The following is a 15,780-nucleotide window of genomic DNA, read 5'->3' as shown; positions in this document are numbered from 1 at the left end:
GGCATTCATTGATAAGAGCTTTGGACTAAAAAGGACTGGATTCTAGTCCTGGCTCTGATGTGTACTGGTTGTATGAGCATAGGGACTTTATTTTTTTGAGCCTTTTTCCTTATCTGTAAAATGGGAATAATTATACTACCTCATAGGACTGTTATAAAACAATGCTTTATAAACTTGAAAGCCCAAGAGTAATAAGAATGTTTGGTGTTGCTACACTAGTGTATCTGGCAGTATAAACAGATATAACTTACAAGGTTAAAAAAAATAAAGAATTAGGAAAAATAAAAAATATAAATGATTATGGAGGAGAATAAATGATGTTATTAAAGACATATATGAGCTGTAATGAAGATTGACTGCTAATATGGCAAAAGCAAGGGATGACTGTTGAATAGCCTTTGTGTTCCACCAGTACCCTCTAAAAGCAGGAGAAATCTAGGGATGCTCATAGGAATTTGGGTGGGCTCTCTGTGGTGAACTTACAGAAGGGTATGGCCAAGAGTCATATAGACTTGCATCTTTGGTGATGGTATCACAGATCCATTTGAGTTTATTGGATGAAGAAAAGGTACTTTAGAATAAAAAACAAAACACTAGTTAAAGGATTCAGAGAAAATACCCTAGAAATAATTATCTGGGAATAGAATTCAGAGTCATTAACCCTATACAGTATTCTATATAATTGTAGACAACAAAATGAGGTAATGTTTCTTGTTCCTAAGTCTATTATAAGAACATTACTCTTTTTTCTCTGCCTTTCCCTCAGTCTTTCTTTACTTGAATTTGCAGTCTCACTTTCTACACATGTAAAATAGAGTTAGTCAATGTACTGGGGATTAATTAGATGATGTCCTCTAAAGGGCTGGAATTTCCCAAGAGAAAGTTTCAGCCCTAGAAAAGAGGATTCTCTGACTTTGCTATTTTCTGCTCGAGGCTTGTGATGATGACAATCCTTTCAGGTCTCTGGCTTATTTTTAGCAGAGCAGCCATCTATCCTGCAGAGAGCAAACATTTCTCCACATTTTGAGCCACAGTCTCATGGTAGCTGACTACCTTCTTATGCTACTGACATACTGTTTCCTGAGATGCCAGTGAGGATGAGTCTGGGACTCAGGCATATGCCAAGGAAGGGGGAAGGATTTGTTTTCTATGACTTCTCCACAGCATGGAAAAAGAGGCCTTAGTTTCTGGAATGGCTAATTATTCCTCTCTTCTAAAATCAAATTTCACTCATCAGGATCTTAGTTCTCCTTAACCCCATTATGAGACTTTCTGTGATGTCATTCATCAAAATAAAAATATTTGTTATTTAAAAATGAATATGAGTCACTGTTGGTGAGGCTACAGAAAGACAAAGCACACTAATGTAGTGTTGGTGGTACAGTGAAGTTTTCTAGTCATTTTGGAAAACAATTTGGAATTATGCTAAGAAAGTGACTAAAATATCCCTACTCTATACCTGACTGCACCCCAAGCAGGTCAAAGACAGAAACAAGGGACTAGTATATATACATGTATTTCAAAATATAATTATACATAATGTTATATATTATATATTACACATAATATAGTAATATGTAATATATTATATATAGATTAGATATATATGTGTGTATATATTTTATATATATATATATATATTTCTAGTAGTACTTTTTGTGGCAGCAAAGAACTGGATACTAAATGCACATCAATTTAGAACTACCTAACCAAATTTTGGTGCATGATAAATGGGTGGATGAGTAGATGAATGATTGGTGAATGCATTTATTAAATACTTACTATGTTTCAGACACTATACTATGACACCTGAATGTAATGTGGTATACCGTTTCAGGCACATGAATATAATGGAATGTTACTGTAGCATAAGAAAGGATGAAAATAAAGAATTCAGAGAGGTATGTCAGAAGTATAATAATATATTGATATAGATCCAGAAAAATAATATACACAATGATTATGGCAATATTAATGGAAAGGGTCCCTTAAACAATCCTTAATGCAGTGTGATTATAATGACCAAAACTCTGAAAAAAAAACTAAAACCATGAACCTTCTTTTCTTCCCATAACAGGTGGGGGACTGTGAGTGTGGATCATTGCACTTACTATAAAATCAGACTCAGTTAACATGTTGGTTAATTTGCTGAACTTCCCCCCTTTTTTTCTTTTCATTTCTTATTGCTGTTAAAAAGGATGGAGCACCTTTTTATGGAAGGGGAGGGACATTTTTGGAAATGAAGGTAATATAAAAACAAAAAAAAAATGACAAAATGTTAACAACGCAGGTAATTTCCTAGCTTCAGAAGTTTGTCCCCAAAACAATGTTTCATGTATACAAGAATTACTTTGGATTTAATCCACTCACTCTAGTTGAAAAAGACTAAATGCTTTGAGGTATATAAGAATTGTTGCTATTTTCTTTGTACAGATCAAAGAACTGAGTCAAAAAGTTTAAGTTGCTTGTCTAAAATTATAACAGATGACTAGCATTTCAGAAGCTAGAATATAAATGCCCTGACTTTCAAGTCCATTAAATTAGGTTGACTTTATAAATAGGATGAGTATATAGTTACTCTTATGACTAATTCTTCAAGGTCTAGAATGATCCATTTTGCCCTCAAACCTCCTTTGCCTTCTGGTTGATGCTTGAAATTTCACTGAGTGGGATCACTTTACATTTTGATCCTTATTAAAATGAAATTGTCCCCAATATCTTACATTAAATTGTAAAAGCCATTTGTACCTTAGACAGTGTTTCTGCACTTTTTTTTATAAATGAAGATTTTTAAAAATTAAAAGCAAAAAATCACAGACCTCTATACTCATGATAATTGTATTTAGATAACATAACTTAAATCTATTGATTAAGAAAATGTACAATGATGAAATCTATTATGAATTAATAATGCTCTTAAATTCATGTATATTTTGTAAATTATAACAGCACCTCTTATTAGGGACAAGTAACCCCCTCTCATGTGTCATAGACTCTTCTGATTGACAATCTGATGAAGTCTATGGACTCCCTTTCAAAATAATGTATTTAAATACATAAACTATATAAGATTCAAAGGGAATCCACTATATTGAAATACTATTATAAAATACTTAAAAAAACCCCAAGTTTATGGGCCCCAGGTTAAAATGTATGTTTTAGAACAATCTTTTTCTAAAAGCTGTACACCAGGGCTAAGAACAACTTATGTTGGTCAGGTAATTAAAAAAGGATGTTGAGTTTAATTGGTCAAACTCATATCTATGTTCCTCTTAGAGAAAGGTAACCAAATAAAGTTTCTGTGAATTAGTGTTTTTATTATGTATCTGGATGGATGATCTAGTGTGCTATGTGCTGTAATAAATATTTGTAAAGTCAGAAACTTGGTAGCCTACAGTGTGTATTTGCTCTCCTGTGGATTCCATTGAAAGTCCAAAAGTTGGTTTTTCAGTAGTGTTTTGAAAATATGTATTGCATAGTGCTAATATAGGAAGGCCAACTAGATAATATACCAGTTTAATTTATGGCCAGTTCAATTTATCAAGTTTAATAAATTTCCTGGATGCAAGGTGCTTTCTGGCATCCTGAAGATTTGGGATAATCCAAATAAGGAAGTCAGCATTAGTTATAGGGGGCTGGACTAAGAGGAAACAATAAGGCTGTGAGTTGGGTTGGGGCAACAGAAAGGATGGTCAAGGCCCCACTTAGGCCACACTGCTGATCAGGTATATGAGTTTGCATAGGCACAGTATATAAAATTACTGAGCCCTGGGGGCAAGGTTGAGGTGACTTAGTTAATTAACATTTGTATTATATTTGTATAACATTTGATTCTTATAGCAACTCTGAGAAGTAGGTACCAATTAATATATAATTACCCCCATTTTACAGTTGAGGAAATGGAGGCAGACAGAGATTAAGTGACTTGTTTAATGTCACACAGCTAAAAAGTGTCTATGGATGGATTTGAATTCAGGCCTTCCTGACTCCAAGTCCAATACTCTATCCACAAGCTAGCAATCTATCTGGCTGCCTAGAACTTGGGCTGTTTGGCTTATCAAGTACATATGACAGCAAGTTTCAGAGTCCAATTAAGTGGGATGGAATTGATAATGATTGATCACATTTATATAAAGCTTTATAGTTTGCAAAGTGCTTTACATATGCTATCTCATTTGAGCCTCACAATAACTTTATGAGGTAAGTGCTATAGGTATTATTAGCCTCATTTTACAGACAAAGAAACCGAGGGTCAGAGAGATGAAGTAAATTAAGTGTCTGAATTTCATCCAGGTCACTCTGTACCATGGTACTCTCCATCTGGATTGTGAGGGGAAGGGAAGGAGGGTAGAAAGGAGGAAGAGAGCAAAGGAGAAGAGAGGCATGGAGAAAGTATTTACTAAGCACTTACTATGGTGGTGCAGTGTATAGATCACCAACTGGGCTTGGAATCGGTAAGGCTCATCTTCAGGAGTTCAAATCCCACCTCAGACACTTACTAGCAGTGGATTTCTGGGCAAGTCACTTGACCCTGTTTGCCTCAGTTCCTCATCTATAAAATAAGCTGGAGAAGGAAGTGGCAAGCCACTCTGTTATCTTTGCAAGAAAATCCCCCAAAAGGGTTCATGAAGAGTCAGACATGACTGAAAAATGAGTAAAGAATAACAACAAACATAAGCAAGAAATACAAATATAAACAAAGCAAGACAGTCCCTCCTCTCAAAGAAGCTTACATTCTAGTTGGGGAAGATATGGAAAGCGGAGGTAGAAGTGGGGGGAGGATGTATAAGGGTAGAAATAGAAGCATGAAGAGAGTTCAAATGGGAATAAAGTGAAGTATGAGGGGGATTCTTTCCCAGAGGAGAAAGAAGAGAGGTGGAGGGAAAAGGAGGAGGAAGATAAAGAGGATTGCATTAGTAAACAGGAGGAACATTAAGGTTGGGCTTGGAATTTGGGATTCATATATGAAATATCTTGGTGGTTATGTCTACACAATAGCACAACCAAAGTATTATTGTTTCACCCAGTATAGGGTCCACTTGGCTACTGGGCCAGTTTTAGGTAGACTTCTGCTGTTGACTAGATACAAGTTAGGAGATGGGGATATTCTCCTGATTGAAGTAGAATTATCAAGTGGCTGGAGTATGGAGTGGAAAAACAGATAATCCCAAAACTTTCTTACACTTCTATAACAGAGGGTTTGAATTGGTTATTTGTCCCTCAGCTCACACAGGTAACATAAAAAACAAGCAGACACTGGCAAAGTAAATTTGACTGTAACTTTTCATCATAATGATTCATGAGAACCATCTTAACCTGAGAGTTCATTTGGGATGGTTGAATGGATGCTGCTACTACTGAAGTAAATAGTACAGGACCAGATTTTCAATGTCCTTTGGTCTTGTGAAGGCCAAAATTTGATATACGGAGAGTTATTTGGGTGACTCGCCTTAATATTGGGGTCCCGGAAATATGAGGGACCTTTTAGGTTTAACCCTCCCCTCTGAACTGCCCTTTTAAAATATTTCTCCCAGGCCAATAATAAAGGAGCTTCTAAACTTTAGTTCACAAAAGGATCAGATTTTATTACTTGGGAATTAATTAAACAACAAAGGTAAAACTAATAAAAATCAAAGATAAGGAAACAGGAAAATAGAAATACAGATAGATATTCTTAACTCTAAGTTTAACCCAGACCCTTTCCAATTGAGCTAGTTCAAAGGAATTTAGGGTTTTCCATAAGTAACTCACTGAACCTGAAAGTTTACAGTTGCTGACCAGAGACAGCAGTTGCCTGAGACAGAGCACAAGCGCGTGCCACACACCACCACCACAAGGGCCCAAGCTGAAAAGCCAGGTCCTGGAAAAACCCTCGCATTCCAGAAGCAGCCTGCCTCCCTTCTGGGAGCGTTCAAGCTCCCCTCCCCCCAAAGGGGAGGTCCTTCAAAAAGCTGCCTTTGTAACCTTGGGGTGGGCCAGGTGTGGCCCCTCCCAAATGAATTAGCTAAAAACAGGAATATTAATCTTTACCACAAATAACTTTTACCACAGTCTCCAATCCATGCTGTAAACTGAGGCAAACACTCTCTTAATGGAACTTAGATCTCTCTTTCCCCAAAGGGGAAGACCAGAGAACACGAAGGCCAGTTCTTGAGAATTTAACTACCCTTCTTCCTAAAAGGGAAGGAAAACCAGAGAAAGACAATGCCTGTAAAAATTAAAAGAAAGGTTTTAATTAGTAGGGAAGAAAATCTAGCATGTTCATGGATGCTATTCAGCCTATTGCTGAATAGGACACTATGAAATAGATTGCAAGGGTTAATAAACAGTTTAATTAAAAAAAATTATTATTATTATTTTTTTAGTGAGGCAATTCGGGTTAAATGACTTGCCCAGAGTCACACAGCTAATAAGTGTTAAGTATCTGAGGCCGGATTTGAACTCAGGTACTCCTGACTCCAGGGCCAGTGCTCTATCCACTGCGCCATCTAGCTACCCCCTACATACAGTTTAAACAAAGAAAGGAAAGGAATGTGGTGGAAAGGTGGGTTTAGAAAAGCCCACTCCCAAAGGGAGGAGGGTATGTGTGAAGAATTCCATGGGTGAGGGGTATGGCCTTTGATACACAAATCAGAAGGCATTCTTGGTGATAGGTTCAGTTTAAGGTCTCAGGGAGATTTCTTCAAAAAGAAAAAGGATTAGTCCAAAGTAGAGGAATAGCTGTAGATGAGGTCCATATCCATAGTCATGTATCCTGCAGTCAGGTAAGTCTTTGATTGGCTTCAGAGTTACTGATTCCCTACATGTTCAGCTGGGTTTACTCTAGGTTATGCAAAGGAATGTTGGTGAATACACTTGTTCTAGTTACCTGGATAACTGGTGTTGGTGGTGGGGAAGGGTCAAGCAAATCAAGGTACCCATTTTCACAATGCCATTCAGGAATGAAACCATTCTATCCCAGACTTATGTTTGGCATATTTTGTATCCTTCATCTCACTTTTCCTTTATATCCTCCCTCTCTCCATTCTTATGGCTACTCAAACATATGTCCAGAAATAAAATGAATAATAATAAAAATGCATACAGCACTTTGAGGTTTGTAATGAACTTAGCATATGTTATCCTATTTAATAGCAGGAGTTGGTGCTATTATCCATATTTTATACATGGAGAAATTGAAGCAGATAGGTTAAGTGACTTATCCCAGGGTCACCCAGCTGGTAATTGTCTGAGGCAGGTTCTGCATAGTTGTTCTTAGGCAGAGCTCAAGTCTTCCTGACTCCAAGTCCTACACTCTTATCAACTGTCCCTCCTAGCTGCTAAAAACGCAAACATTCTTATAGATATATTATAAGATAAAGTTGCCATGTAAAGCCAAAATCCTTTAGTGATGAACTGAAACTGTATGGGGGAGGGGGGGTCAACGGGATCTTGAGCAAGTCCCTTAGCTTTCTGGGCCTTGATTTCCTTATATGTGGAATAAGGGTGTTGGTTTACTTGACTCCTAAGGTCCCTTCCAGACCCAAATCTCTGATCCTATAATTTCACCTGGACTCTCTCTAGACTTTACCTCCCTCTAGTTTCTGAGTGAATTTCCTCCTCCTCTCCTTTCTAGCTCCCTTTCTCTCCTCACTAGAATATAATCTTCTTGAGGTCTGTCTGTCTGTATTTGTCTGTCTCTGTCTCTTTGTGATACTAATCGGGGAGGTGGGGTTGGGATCACTCTGGATTTCCTTTGCTCCTAGAATGATAATTCAAATGACTCTTCAGTAGAACCGAATATCTAAAATAATGTAGCAAGAAACCGAGTTGCAGCCTCGGCGTTTGTGTCATTGATTATTCTTGTACGTGCTATGATTTAAGCAAGAGATGTTGAAGACATGCACCTAAGTTTTGCTCATTTACACTGCACAGAATGATGTGTTCTCAGGCTGATGCATTCCTAAACTGGATGTTTCTGTTATGAAACAGACAGATTCCAGTTTTTATAGCACTTTTGTGACTTCTGAGGTAATAAAAAAAACATACAACTCCCCCAAACCAAATCCCACCCCCTGACAAAAACAACAACCCCAAAACAAAAACAAAAAAACAAAACAAAACAGACCCAAAACAATGAAAATAGCAGCCTTTCTTATCTCAGGAACCCAGAGCTATCCTCTTTTAGATAGAAAGCAACAATAATATAAAAGTAATTATGGTGTGTAGCTTCTTTGCCTAAGAGGATCATTATTTACCTAAGCATTTTTGTTATAGATTAAGATCTTGGTTTTTAGTCTGATACATGGATTTAAATGCCTTCATTATTTGCTTTCACTTTTAAGATTAGCCCCTCCATGATAAAGAGGTTAATTGCAACCCAATAGAGCTAAACTAATGTTTTATTAAGGAGGAAAAGGCATTCTGCACTTTGAGCAGAACAAATGTTCTAATAATACCACAAGCATCTTGCAGAGCAAGTATTGGGCTGTTCACATTTAGCTGCCTATTCACTTTTTTCCTTATCCTGACCAAACCTAAGTAACATCAGTGAGCCATGCTGAATAATCAGTCACACAACTTAGGTTTCTGCGAAGGTGATAGCAGTAAAAGTATCACTCGGAAAAGTTACAACTGCTGATGCTTCTTTTTCCTCTGACCTAGACAGCCTGGCTGCTCAGCTTTCTTGAAGTTTACCTGAGTGATGCTGAACAGGGTGAAAAAGTGAGCAAATTTAGATGAAAATTACATGATTGTGAACTACTTAATTCAAAATTTTCAGATGATGCATGACGTCAGTGGGCATTACTACCGCTGAGAGAAGATTGCAGGGGCAGGTAGGTGGCATAGTGAATATAGCACTGGCCCTGGAGTCAGGAGGACCTGAGTTCAAATCTGGCCTCAGAAACTAAACACTTACTAGCTGTGTGACCCTGGGCAAGTCACTTAACCCCAATTGCCTCACCAAAAAAAAAAAAAATGAAAGAAGATTGCAACATTTCTATACCTTAAAAGACAATGTCACATCTTACCATGACTCCCCTCATGGTTGCCTCGGGATAATGAAACTCAGTGAGCATCCTTAGTTGGTTCTTGGATGACTCCAAGTCTTTCTGCTTTGGTAGAGCTTGTGCTCTGTTGACATGACCTTTGCCAACCCCAATTTTATCTCCATATTATGATGAAACATTGGAAGAATCTAGTGGAAGATTGTTGACTTAAAAGACTTAACAGAATGTTAAGATTGTGGGGTAGTGTTGCACAGTGGCTAGAGCACTAGGCCTGGAGTCAGTAAGACCTGAGTTCAAATTTAGCCTCAGACACTCACTAGTCTTGTGTCCTTGGGCAAGTCATTTAACTTCTGTTTGCCTCTGTTTACCTAAGCCATAAAATACCCAAAATAGTACTTGCTTCCCAAGGCAGTCATGAGGATCACTTGAGATAATATTGTAAAGCACTTAACACAATGCTTGGCACAGAATAGGTGCTTTATAAGTGCTAGCTATTATTATAATATTTATAAAGTGCTTTGCAAACCTTATAGTTCTGTATAAATGATGGCTATTATTACTTAACTTTGCCATAATGGATCTGGACATTTTGAAGTATTTTTGAAGACAGTATGGAGGTTTGCCTGGAAAAAATTGCAGTAATTCATGGCTTTCAGAGCTTTTTAATATAATTCAATATTCAAACTAGCCTTTATGTAGGAGAAATGATGGAAATCATCTTAATTCTCCTGGCATGGAGCTGGAAAAAATGATGAAATAGGATGTTTGTCTTAATGTGTTTCACTTTTGACCATTTTTTACTTGTCCTGCTTTCATTTTTCCATCTTTATGTCCTCTATGTTAAGGATGAAAAACCTTGAATAAACTTTATGCATAATTTTATTTTAACCCTTAGGTTTATGCAGAGTAGATGGCATAATGCTGCATATAATTCATTGCTTCTCAGACCTATTCTGCCTCTTGCTTTTGTCTTTTTCTGTATACTGCACTTTACTATTGGAATCTATTAAGCTGGTAAATCAGTTTTATCTTAATTCCTCCTAAGCTTGTTCTTTTTTGACTTAAGTACTTGCTTTTTAAAAATTCAAGTATCATACTTAACTTTTATTTTGCTTATTTTAGTCAATTGGACAAGCCTGTTGGGATAACTTGGGATTCTTATTCTTTCATTTATCATATTATCTATCATTCCTAGATCTGTGTCATATGAAAATTTGATAGAAATTACTTCTATATTATACTCAGTGTCACTGATAAAAATGTCAAGCAAGAATAGGCCGTGGTAAGAGCCCTGTGGCTTATATAAGAAGCACTTGCATTTGACACAGCCATTAATCTTCACCCTTTGGGTATGATTTTTCATTCAATTGCAAATGACTAATAATACTATTATTCCACTCTCTTATCCACAAGAGTACCATAGGAGATTTTGCCAAATGCTTTTTTAAAATTAAGGTGTACTATGTGTCTGATATTGCCTAATAATGGCATCAAAATGGCAAAAGGAATGTGGTTAATATTGGTTTTGATTGTCTTGTTGTTGGGGGCCAATTCATATCTCTCTTTATTCTTTATATACAGGACAGTTAATTCTTTTATTAAATAATTTTCCTTGTTTGGATGAATTTATTTAGGCTAGAATAACCATAACACATATCTTTAATATGGTATCATTTAAAAAAAGTGTTTTCCTTTTCTTTCCTATTTTTCTAATCTTGATAATGTTAGAAAAAAATATGAGAAAGGTCATGTGACTTGGGGTTCAGGAATATTGTATCCTATAAATACCTCTATCTCATAAACTGTACCTGCCCTCCTGAACCCAATGCTCTCCTACCATTCTAGATTTACCTGGCTCCTCATTGTTGTATCCTTACCTGAGCCTGCCCCCTCTTAAAAACACTTTTTGTTCTCTGGCACTCAGGATTTATTGCTATCACCCTCCTGTCCTCTTCATTCAACTCAGTTCAGCTCATCTTAGCTTAACTCAACTCAATTCCATCGAATGCACACTTATTAAATAATTACCACATATGATACTCTGCTAGACGCTTGGGATAGAAAGACAAAAAGGAAATTTTCTCTGCCCCCAGGAAACTTACATTCAATTGGGGAGATATGATATATATACAAGTACATAAATACAAGGTTATCTGCAAAAACAAAGGACCATTAATGTCTAGGGGATCACAAAAGCTTTTTATAGGACTGGTGGTAACTGCCCTGAAGCAGGAAGGATTCTGTTTGTTTTTTGCAGGGTAATGAGGGTTAAGTTACTTGCCCAGGGTCACACAACTAGTAAGTGTGTCAAGCATCTGAAGATGGATTTGAACTCAAGTCCTCCTGAATCCAGGGCCAGTGCTTTATCCACTGCATCACCTAGCTGCCCCCAGCATGAAGGAATCTGAAGATTCTATGATCTGAGGTTGAGGAGGGACTATATTGTAGGCATAGGATTCAAATGTGGAAATAAGTAATGCTATGCTTCGGTAATAGTTAGTGGTTTACTTTGGATTGCAAGTAGAGTACATGAAGGGTAATTATATAAAATGAATCTAGAAAGGTAAATTAATGGTCATGTTGTAGACAGCTTTAAGTTCCTGCCTAAGGAATTTATTTTTTATCCTTATAAAGTACCAATAAAGAATTTTGAACACGAGAGTAACATGGTCATACCTGTGCTTCAGAAACATTACTTTTAGTTTTAAGTCAGATAAATCAGAGAGGAAAATGACTACAATTAGGAAACCATTGGAGTTGTACAAGCAAAAGGTGATGAGGCCTTAACTAGAGTAGTGGTTGTAGGAGTAAAGAGAATGGGAATGGATGTGGGCAGTAATATGTAGGTAGAGCCAATAAGACTCAGTAACTGATCGAATGTAGGGTAAGAGGGACAAAGAAGAGGCAAGCATGACAATGAAGCTTTTAATCTGAATGACCAGAAAGAAGGCAGTACCATCAAAAGAAATTGGAAGAACAGTGATTTGGGGGAGGAAAATATTTTTTTCTTTGGGATAGGTTGAATTTGAGATACTTGTGGGACATCCAGTTGGAAATGTGCAATTGGTTGGGTGGGAAATTTGGGGAGATAGTAAGGATTTATTTATGGATCTAAGAGTCTACCTAGGGATAATTGTTTCTAAGTATTGTGGCATTTAAAGAGGTTCAAGAGACATAATTTCTGGGTGATTTATTCATTTTATTAATAATGCCAGCATATTTATTAATAAAAGGAGGGTCATTTAGTCTTCTCTCTCTTAGACCAAAGACAATCATTGAAGAGGGCTCATGGCTTATATCTTCATTGGAAGAGGGATGTTCCCAAGGGTAGCAATCAACTTTGATTGGTTAACAACTAATGGGAGAATGAATATTACAATGAGGGGTGAAATTGAATTACGATTATGTCATTTACTTCTAAGTTATCCCCAGCCTTGGACAATCTATTCAAAGAATTAATTCCCATAGTAACTTGAGTAGATCACAGTGACTTCCCCACTTGGGTGGGGTTTTGAAATGAAGATAAAAGAAAAAAACAGGGAAATCTGGATCTCCCCAAATCATTGGTTATTAATAATAATTTCTGTCAGGATAATATATGAAAGACAGCTCCCAATATTGTTTCAGCCACTAAGTGAATTGACTATACCTTCCAAGGTGATAGTTGCTCATTGTGGTTAATTTATCTGTGTTAATGGACTAAGGATAGAAGAGGTTTCCTCACCAAATAGGACCTTCCTCCTCCTCTAAGTTAAGTGCAATTCTACAGCCACTTCTTGGGGACAAGGGCCCTATTTTTGTTATCTGCCCCCTTTCCTCCCTACTTACACTAACTTTGAATTATAATTGCTTCAGACTAAGTAGGAGTAGAGGGAAATGCTAAGGCAGATATGACAAGCTGTCACTTCTGGACTTTAGTGTTTACCATGTTTTACATATCCATGAGTTCAGTGCCCGAGAGATTTTATTCACCTATTAAAACATCCTCAAACAAACAAAAATCTACTCCTGCCATTCTGGTAAGATGCTAAACCTGGAAGTTTAGATGATGGCTTCTTACTTGAGCTTCCATAGATTTAGAATCACAAAATTTCATGATTTTTATATTAAATATCAGTCTTTTAATTAAAATAACTAAACTTAAATATCAAAGTAGTTAATGCCTTTTTTGAGGGACAATGAGGATTAAGTGACTTGCCCAAGGTCACACAGCTAGTAAGTGTCAAGTGTCTGAGCTGAATTTGAACTCAGGTCCTTCTGAATCCAGGGCTGGTGCTTTACCTACTTCACCATCTAGCTGCCCCAGTTAGTGCTTTTATAAGAAATTTTTGAAGATCCTGAAGAAGATATATTAAGAAACAGAATTCTGATATATAATTTTCTTTCTTCACTAAATCTTAAGTTTTATTATTCCTAATTCTTTCTTTAATTTATTCTTGAACTGGAGGAGAGAGAGAGAGAGAGAGAGAGAGAGAGAGAGAGAGAGAGAGAGAGAGAGAGAGAGAGAGAGAGAGAGAGAGAGAAACTGAACTGAAACTGGCTTGGTTCCTTTCACTTGCCTACTTAAGTTTCCATCAAAACCCTCTTAAACTTGTTCTAGTTTTTGAGACTTCAGGCTAGGTTTTTTTTTTGTTACTACTCTTGTAGGCTTGCTTATTTCATAAGATTTTTTGCCTCATTTGAGAAAGGAGGTTTTTAAAATTATTGCTTCCTTTTACATGTCTCTTCCCCAGTATGGTGCAGGCACATGACGTATCATTAATTACCATTGGCTTTCTTGCTCTATAAGCTTCCTTTTAATAGAGTTCATAAGGTTTTTCTCCTTTTTTCTTTCCCCTTTCTCCATTCCTTCCCCAAATATCTCTCCCACCTCCCCACCCTGATTTCTCTCTCCTATCTTTGAGGTCCTTCCAAACTTTCAAAGTCTGTGATTATAAGGAAATACATTACCCACAATGGGAGATGCATATGGAAGAGCATTTGGGCAATGATCAAACATAAAAATCCTTGTGAACAGAATAAAGAATACATAGATGAGGTACTTGGGAAGCAGATCAAAAGCCTGGAATAGAGGTACAATATTAACATTAACATTAATAATAATATAGTGGTAGGAGACAAAATATCTTGTTATTTGCTGAAATTCTCTCTTCTTGCCAAAAGAAGAACTGATAATTTTTTGCTTTTCCCTAATGATGTAGGATCAATGAGACTTAGTAACTGATTGTCAAAAAAGGGTAGAAAGGGCAATGAAGAGATAAGCGTGACAATGAGGCCTGGAATCTGAGTAGCCAGAAAGACAGCAGTGCCATTCAAAGAAATTGGAGCAAGAGTGGTTAGGGGGAAGGAAATGCATTCTCTAATGATAGTTTCATCCATATGATATATGGATAAACCAAGAAAGGAACCAGATCTGATTAGAATCAATAAGGTAGAGTTGATTCCCAAAGCAGCAATGATGGGAAACTTGGAAGGGAATTTAAATACTTTATCTTACCACAGTGCATGATACACAGTAGGTGCTTAATAAATGTTTGTTTCCTTCCTCTTCTTCCTTCTTATTATTTGTGATAAAGAAGAGCAAAATTGGGCCAATCTGACAAGAACTATAAATTTTGAGAGAACAGATTTCAATGTCTTAAGAAAAGGGATAAGTAGAATTTCACAGATTAAAATTCTACAAAGTTAAAGTCAACCTCAGATGGATGGAAAGTTATCAAGAATGAAGCTCTTTTTATCATAAATGTATTTTATTATTTTCTAGTTACATATATAGTTTTCAACATTTGTTCTTATAAGATTTCTAGTTCCAAATTTTTCTCCCTCCCTCACTTTCTGAGCTGTTGTCAATGATCTTTGGAAGACTGGCAAGAATAGGTGAGGTCTCATAGGAAAGGAGAAGGACAAACCTTGTTCCAATTCCCACCCCCCCCTCAAAAAACACAGAGAGAATACTCAAAACTATAGGCTGATGAGTTTGACTGGGATTCCTGGCAAAATTCTAAATTGTATCACTAAATGGATGGTTATAAAAAGAAGATAATAACTCATAAGAAACCAACATTGCTCATCAAGAACAGTCCATGCCAGTCAAACGCCATTTATTAATTTTTCATAAGTTTTTGTCATTTATCTTCCCCAGTAGATATGGGGAAGGTTGTAATGTTGTAGATGTAGTTTAGTTCAAATTTAGCAGACCATCTGATGTCTCTCATGATATACTTATGGAGAAGATGGAAGAAGTGTGTGTTATGTCATAGTAAATTAACTGCAAGTTGAATTACTAGAGCCCAACAATCATTTATTGTTGGCTATGAGTCTATTGTACCCCAGAAGTCTGTATTTGGTCCTGTGCAATTATGTTTCTCAATGAATTGGATAATCACATAATAGGTATATCTACTAAATTTGTAGATGAAATAAAGCTAAGGAGATAAAGAAAACCCTTCATAACCTGACCTTTTCCTATCTTCCCACTCTTCTAACACCTTACTGCCCTACTCACACTCTGATCCAGTGACCCTGACATTCCTGCTGTTCCTAACATACTACACTTGGCTTTTGGACTCTGCCTTTTTACTGTCTGTGCCCCATGCCTGGAAGGTTTTCCTTTCTTATCTCTAGCACCTTATCTTTTAAAATTTTAAGTCCTTATAGTCACATCTTCTACAAGAAGCCATTCCCACTTTTTAAGAATCGTAATACCTTCCCTCTGTGATGATATCCAATTTTTCATGTAGAGAGCTTGTTTATACATAGTTGCTTGCATCCTCCCCCCCCCACAGTAGAC

The 15,780-nt window shown here is 36.7% G+C and overlaps 1 protein-coding gene across 1 annotated transcript in view; it reads left to right on the top strand.

Moving 5' to 3' along the window:
* KCNH5 (potassium voltage-gated channel subfamily H member 5) overlaps positions 1–15,780 on the top strand; it is a 511,342-nt gene that overhangs the window by 98,322 nt on the left and 397,240 nt on the right. The gene's annotated exons all lie outside the window — the stretch shown is intronic.

Source organism: Dromiciops gliroides, chromosome 2, assembly GCF_019393635.1.
Source record: "Dromiciops gliroides isolate mDroGli1 chromosome 2, mDroGli1.pri, whole genome shotgun sequence".
NCBI lineage: Eukaryota > Metazoa > Chordata > Mammalia > Microbiotheria > Microbiotheriidae > Dromiciops > Dromiciops gliroides.
The sequence above is the reverse complement of the archived record's forward strand: the minus strand, read 5'-3'. Positions and strand labels throughout refer to the sequence as shown.